Here is an 8,745-nt window from a genome sequence, read left to right as displayed (position 1 = left end):
CGTACCACTTGAGTTCTATGGTTTCCATATAACAATAGATGGTGATACGTTTGTCGGTGATCATACACTGGTAAATTTGGATGAGCCAGCTAACTATAAGGAAGTGATGGCAGTCGCTGTGGCTTCTAAGTGGAAAGAGGAAATGGAATTGAGATAAAGTCCATGTATGATAACCAAGTTTGGAATTTGGTTGATCATGTACCATGTTGAAAGATAGTTGGGTGCAAAATGGATCTTCAAGAAAAAGACCGACATGGATGGAAAGGTACACACTTTCAAGGCACGACTGGTTACAAAGGGCTTTACTCAAATCCTAGTGATTGACTATGATGAGAGCTTCTCATGGTGTCCATGATAAAGTCTATTAGGATAATGCTCGCCATAGTTGCTTTTCATGATTATGAAATATGGTAGATGGATGTCAAAACCTCTTTTCTTAACGAGAAGTTGGTTGAATATGTTTACATGAGTCAGATAAAAGGTTTTGTAGATGCAAAGTATCCTAATAGAGTGTGTAAGCTTGAGAAATCCATTTATGGATTAAAACAAGTGTCTCAAAACTTAAATCTTTGCTTCCATGAGGAAGTTACAGAGTTTGGTTTCTTTAGGAGTGAGGATGAGTCTTGTGTGTATGTCAAGGCTAGTGGGAGTATAGTGACCTTTCTAGTATTTTATGTTGACGACATACTCCTTATAGGAAACGGCATTCTAACTTTTCAAGAAGTAAAGTCTTGGCTTGGAAAGTGTTTTGCTATGAAGGATCTGGGAGAGGCGGCCTATATTCTTGGGATAAGAATTTTAATGGATAAAGAAAAGACTAATTGGTCTTAGTCAGAGTACATACTTGGATAAGTTACTAAAACGTTTTAGTATGGAAAATTCTAAGAAATGATAGCTACCTATTACAATGCCAAGTTGAGTAAGACTCAAAGCCCTAGTAAAGATGAAGTGATAGCATAAATGTGTCGAGTTCCATATGATTCGGCTATAGGATTGATCATCTACGCTATGGCATGTACTTGCCATAATGTGTCTTTTGCTTTAAGCATGGTTAGTCGCTTTTAGGGAAATACTGACAGAGCTCATTGGATAGCAGTAAAGAACATTCTCAAGTATCTGCGAAGGACAAAGGATATGGTTCTAGTCCTTGGTGGCAGTGATACGTTGAGATTGAGTGGGTATAGTGATGCCAACTTTCAAACAGATGAAGAAAACCTTCATTCTCAATCTGGATAGGTGTTCCTATAAAATGGTGTAGCAGTTACTTGGAAAAGTTCCAAGTAGGACACGATGGCTGATTCTACTTATGAATTAGAGTACATTGCAGTAAGTGAAGCATCAAAGGAAGCGACTTGGATGAAAAACTTCATTGGCGATCTCAGAGTAGTTCCGACCATTCATGAGCCAATGGAACTTTTTTGGGATAATAAAGGAGCGGTTGTGTTGACCAAAGAATCGAGAGATCATTGTAAATACACACATATCGACAGGAAGTACCATTATATCAAACTTAAAGATGAAGAAGGTCTTATCCTGGTGAAGAGAGTGTCATCAAAAGATAATCATGCAAATCCTTTCACGAAGGCTATGAGTAGGGTTAAGCATAATCAACATGCTAGGAGCATTGGTTTGAGAGATTATATTAGTTTTAGTAGTTAGATGATTAGTTTGAAACTTGTAACAGAATAAATGTAATTGATTTGGTGATTGAATAATAGAGATTATTTATGAGTTACTGCATTTGTCAATTATTTATTCTTGTGTTTCGATTTACATGTTTTACTTCTTGAATAATTTAATTATCTATATTCCTTAGTTTCTCATATTTTTGGAAGTAAGGAGTGAATTAAGACTTTCATGAATTGAATGTAGATTGTATATGGAGATTAGACATTACAATGGTTGCGACAATATTTACGAGTATTTAGAAAATGGAGATTTGAATATTGGATAAACCCATACTCAAATAATTACTTCATGGATTCTATACGAGTAATTATGAGATGATAACATCTTATATTCATAAAATAGAGATATATGAGTTGTAATTTACAAGTCAGTTGTACATTGGTATTGCGAAAACGCATTAGTAACTTGATGTTATAAAACGTAGTGTCATGAATGATTTGGTGAGTAAAGGATACAAGAATCTAAGTCAAAGTTTATTCATTCCTTTTGCCCTAACACGAAAAGCGATATCTTTGGGCCCCTCGGTGATTTGGTGTTGACTTATAGTGTTATGCCCAGCCAAGACAAACTGATGTGTTTAATTAGATTGATTCTGATCCATGTCTTGTGTCCATATGATATCTTGAATAACAAATGAATATTTGATCACTTATCTTAGGACCAATGTCTGTTTAGATCAGAGACTAGAGTTGCTTTGGGAAACACTTTTTTGCTGTTTAATTTAGAAGTTATACTTACAATTATAGTTATAGACTTATCCAAGTGGGAGACTATTGGATTAGGTATCTAAGACAATAACTATATTGGCATATACTTGAATTAAAAGCAAAGTCCTTTTGGGTTACCCTAAAACCTACTAATTGAATAGGATGACTTTTGGAGAGACTAATTTATTGATTTATTATATGATTAATAAATAACAATAAATGATTTATTAATATATTAATTAGAAATAAGATTATTTAATTAAGAATTAATCAGAAGTTAATTAGAATTAATTTTGGGACTAATTAGATTAATTAAAATGCAAGGACCTAAGTTATACCTGTTCAATAGTTGAAAAAATAATGTTCCAGAACCTTTTCCAAGGTGGTGGACGGTTTTGGAGGCATATTCTAGGGTTTCTAGAATATCCCTTAAAGATAATTAGGCTTAACTTGAAATAATAGTATTATATTTAAATTAAGGTTTCCAGGGTTTCCTAGTGCAACTATAAATAGGGTTATAACCCTTCATATTTTCGGCCAGTCCTCCTCTCACGAGAATAGCCAAAAATTATGTCACCCTCCTCTCGTTCTTCAATTTTCCTTAGTTGCTAGGGTTTGGGTGTGAACCATCAGAGGCACATGATTTCTAGTGCTTGCTTCCAAGAGCTTTTAAAGAAGGATTTCGTTGGTTATTTACAAGAATAATCCAAAGGAATGTCAACCCTAACCCTCTTATGAATTTCGATCAAATTAGGTTTTCCATAGGGTTCTTTGATGTTCATAGATTATAGCATTCAATAGTGAAAACATAGATCCAATGAGGTTGCATATGAACTTAAGAGTTAAGTTATTTTCCGCCACATTATTTTTTGTAACCTATAAAACCTATCAAACACTACATCATAACAACATCCTACACACAAAGACACATACTGTAGTACAAAGTATAGTGAGAAAACTCACATAAATGAAGAGCTGAAATCCACTACTCAAAGTTCCACAATATCAGCTACACAATCCTTTTAAACCAAACACAAACTAAACTTTAGACTACATCTTAACACCCCTCGAAGTTTGACCAACTATCAAACCGGTCAAACATTCAACGACCAACGACCACAAGTCAACCCCCAGTCCACTCCCACATCGTAACCACTCATTAGTCACGTCGTTGCATATTCATGATAAAACAATCGTGATGGAACCAAAGGTCACGTCGTCGCAAGCAGTCTGTCACGTCGTGAAAGATGAAGTCTCACAACATAATGGGTTAAGCTCTTAATCCTTCAATCCACCAATTCATACTTTCCGGAAGGCTTTCTTACTTCTATTCCAATATAAAAATCAGAGCTTTACAGACATGCATGCCCGATGCAAGTCTAGAACTCATACTAGGTCAAAATGGAGATATAAGATCAAAATCTCATGCATGGAGTTCAATACACAATCAAACTTCAAATCCAAAAGATATAGAGACCAAAGGATCAAGATAAGCTATATAGTTTCAAACTTTATCTCATCTTATCAACTCAAACTCAAAATGAGCCAAGACACGCAATAAATCCTAGATCTATGGAGAGAGAACCAAAAATGTGGAAGCTTTATACCTTCCCAAGCTCCACCAGATGCAGGAGATGCAAGATTTGGAGTGATACACTCTTCCAACTAGCTAGCAAACCACAAAGAGCTCACAAGGTCAATATGAAGGTTATGGTTTCTTGGTGGGTGAAAGAGAGGTGATGGAGGCTAAAGGTATGGAAACCATAGCCCTCATTTCCCTTAAATATGGGCAAAAATCTCGAAATTGGGGTTAAACACCCAAGCGACCATCACATTGTGACCAAAGGCTTGTCATGTCGTGATGCATAAGAACTTATCATAAAATGAACATGAATCCACATGAAAGAAACCCAAAAACGAACTTCTAACATACAACCATGATTTTTCTAACAAGTTATCATCTTATAACTGTCTGGCTTAATCTATCGGTAACTGAGCCACCAATAGTATTTCCATGCTGCTCAAAATACCCAACTATACCAAAGACCAACGAACCAAGCGTACAAATCTCCTTGACATAACTATCAGCCCAACACATAAGTGAAATCCATGATGGTGCACAACATTTCATGACACCATCCAACCATTGGAATGAGAAGCTCATGGTTCCTCACCATTCTTGCCATCACCCACTTACAGACATGATGACTCCCGACCAACACCCGATGGGCCTATAGGCACACAACCATCATCCCACCAACCTCTAGGAACCTAATAAACATCCCATTTAACACTTACCAACATCTGCAGGATCCATACCATTCTAGAATACACAACCCTTCCACAGCCTAAACTGTTACTGATGCATCATTGGATAGAACATGCTCACATGCAACTAGGAAATAAGATAAATTGACCAATTTTATTCTGATATCCGAACTCCCAGTAACCAAAGATAGTTTCCAACTCAAGTATACTAAGAACAACAATTCCACAACCGAACATTCAAGAGTACATACACTGAGACCAAGATACAAAATTTACAGAACTTAACAAAGGGTTGACGCATCAATTGTACCCTCAACCAGTACCACCCGGAGGCCCTCAGATAACTGATAAATGCTTATAACGAAAGAAATGACTAATCAACAGAAAATGGATCGATAATTAACCCGATGATCCCCTGCACTAATGAAAAAATCCCAGGCGGGAGTACATGTACTGAACTTTGAAGCTGGTCTACAGGTCAATAATTGCCCACCCATGAGCATGAATGAGAAACCCATACTATGAGCTAACCTTGCCTTTTATATCTAATGCATTTCTTGTGTGACTCAAACGTTCCTTTCTCATGATCCTTGGCATTTACAGAAGAAACTACTAACCACAAAGAGTTCCTTACCCCACAACTTTCTATTGTGAGGAAAACCCATGCTTCCTACAAGACATAAACTTGAAGGAACTTGCACTGCATTCCATATGACTAATCTTTGAATACTTCCTAACTAGGAAGGATTCCAATGGATCCTCGTGAATGCAATGAGAAGACTTTCTAACCACGAGGTTTTCAATGGTATCATACCTTCATTCTCGCCTACAACAATAATCCTGAACCAAACCTCGCCTACTTAAATCGTAGATTTCCTTGATCCATTGAGGTGAATCCACGAAATCCTACTGGCTAATGATCCTCTAATAAGGACACACAGTTCTCCCCCACTTAGGATTCGAATTACAATCATCTGATGTTGTAACATCCCACAAATTCAGATAAAATTTTCATTTTTAAATTCATTCCGATCATACGATAATCATATTAAAACAATTGATAGTATATCATAATAAAATATTATCAGAGTACAAAATCCCAAAATCACATGATGGGGAAAAATATAGGTGGATGCAGTGCGATCAAGTCGGGCCTTTCCCTTTGGATTTGGAAGTACCTGAAACATAAATTGAAAACTGTAAGCACAAAGCATGGTGAGTTCTCCCAAAATCCTCCATACCATACATACATAGCAATCAAACATATATGGGTACTTTCAACCCCTTCGGTCTCTGTCAACTGGTACTAGGTATATTTCAACCCTTTCGGTCTCTTTCAACCGATATTGGGTATATTTCAACCCCTTAGGTCTCTTTCAACCGGTATTGGGTATATTTCAACCCCTTCAGCCTCTTTCAACCGGTATTAGGTGTATTTCAACCCCTTCGATCTCTTTCAACCGGTATTGGGTCTATTTCACCCCTACCCCTACCACATAATATCATAACAAGAGAGTCACAAAGACATTAGAAAATTTCAAACATAACAGAAAATTATCATGAAGACAATCATCATACTATCAAGCATAAACTAGTAGGCCAACGTTGGTGCCTTCGACCTATAAATTTAGTGAAGGAAACTCACCTTAGACTAAAGGTATCAAACCACACTCGAGCTACTGACTCGCAAAATCCTCTCACTCTAAATCACAAGTAAAATAAACCTTAATTAGAAATTACGTCAATAGCCAACCAAAAGGCTCCAAACCCTAAATCCTATCTTTAAGGGAAAAAGCTACTTAATCCTTGCCTTATTGGTCCTAACCCACCAAGGCCCACATACAATTAGTCTTAAGCCCAAAAGATATGCCATGTCAAAATGGGTCCAAGTCTAAAAGCCTATCACAGAAAAACTCACAGCCGGATAAGGGCCCAAAATCTCTAATTCCCAAAATAAGCCCAAGTCTTCGCTCTGGTGAGTATGCTCGTCGTACCCTCGGAGTATGCCCGACGTACTGAAAACCCTCGCTGCATCGGGACCTTTGACACGTACACACATTATACATATGTGTACACCCTGCGTACGCCCCATATTACCAACTTCCATTTTTGAGGTCTTAATCGGTTAAGACATAATGTACAACTTCAGATCTAGGATCCTTAAAACGTAGTAAGCCATAAAGCTGCCAACTTTATGCTTTTGTATGTCTTAATGGAACCCAAAACCTGATTTTACTCATATAAACTCATAATATGAACATCAACTTAAGCATGATTCATCAAAACCCATCAAGATGATATTTTTATGGCTCCTAATGACTCCATAATAGATAAAGTTTCCAACTTTATCCATTAGAATGGTCCAACCAACCAAAATCTAGTCTTCAAGTCTCAAAGGTACCAAAAGTACATCTTTTCCTACTTAATCCATTAAGTCCAAATCTCAAGCTTTTAGATCTGAATTAATATGATGTTTAGATGGATAAAGTTTCCAAATTTATCCATAACAAGGTCCCAAACTTTCAAGATTAAAACTTTATGCACTAAAGTGACCAAAATCTCGTAACACCCAAAAGGAGCTAGATCTACCAAATGCATCGTCAAGATTCAAACTTTATACCTCTAGAAGAAAGATAAAGGTGAACAAAGTCTGGATCTACAAGATCCAATGCAACCAACACATCTTCAATGAGCTCCTTCATCTCCAAGTTGCACCAATAACACTCCAAAGCACTTAAATACAACTTCTTTTTGCTCACAAAGCTCAAACCATGAAAATAGGGTTTGGGCACTGATCGCGTACGCCCAACGTACTCCATGAATTCCTAGTATGTACAATGTGATCTAGGTTCCATGTATGCCTAGTACGTCGAGCGTACTCCTGGTACGCCCATCGTACTAGACTAAGCCCCAAAACCTTCCTAACTTCAAACGATCATAACTTCTTTATTCCATATTTATATCCACGGAAAGGTAATGAGAAGCTGTACAATCCTATCAACTCTCCTTTGCCTTAAAACTTCCCGAAATTAAATCAAAAATTCATAAAAGGCTAGAACTATCACTTTACGGTTATACCCATGGGCTCCAAAGCACATACCGAACTCTCGGATCACCTAGTCTACATTAACCACATCCAAAGGGGCCTAAACCTCTCTCTCTCCCAAGGCCTAAAACCATATGATAACTGATCTTCGGCTCACAGATCCGAGTTATGAAACGTTTTGAACAGGGTCTTACAGATGTCTTCAACATCAAAGCCTCAGACCACCTAAACAAGATAAATACCAAACCTTGACTCTTATAATGCATAACACAACATAATATGATCCTTCAAATAATAATCATTCAATCTTAAGGAAACTTTGAATCTTAGATGGAGACCACAAAAACTTTCCCTAGCATCGCCACCTCAATCTTAGCTAAATCAATCAGAATACCATTAGATTGACGAGACACTTCACCAACCAAAATTCGAACAAGCAAAACTTGCATTGAAGAATTTAACCACAACCTTATTCTCCCCTAAATCTTTAAGAATTCCTTACAGACACTCAAATGATAGCTCCAACAAACACAACATTAAAAATAAATCTCCTTTCTAAAACAGGAATGTATCGAATCTCCTAGGATACACTTGATCTTCTGAGAAATGCATCAATTATCCGACTTGGGACATGGCCTTCACCTACGCCACCAGACCAAAAGAAAAACTAAGCCACAAATATTCCCTTGTTGTAAGACGGAAACGATTCACCACGAACTGAACAATACCCCTTTACGACAGAACTAGTGTTAAGAACACCCTCGCTTTTCCATTTATCAACCGAAACACATCCAATCCCTTCTGCCTCATACATGGGAAGCAAGAAGAACATAACCCTGTCATAAAGAATGACATCCCAACCATCGCCCGAGTACCCATCCTCAGGCTGCAATCCTTGGATCGATCATCACATTTGCTTCCTATAAGAGTCACACGACTCATATTGACACTACTTCAAACATGATCTTCAACACTTCAAGATCAAACAACTCATACTTATCTGCACTATCTAGGTCTAAACGACCATGGCCACTT

The sequence above is a fragment of the Lactuca sativa genome, chromosome 6 (genome assembly GCF_002870075.4).
Source record: "Lactuca sativa cultivar Salinas chromosome 6, Lsat_Salinas_v11, whole genome shotgun sequence".
NCBI lineage: Eukaryota > Viridiplantae > Streptophyta > Magnoliopsida > Asterales > Asteraceae > Lactuca > Lactuca sativa.
The sequence above is the reverse complement of the archived record's forward strand: the minus strand, read 5'-3'. Positions refer to the sequence as shown.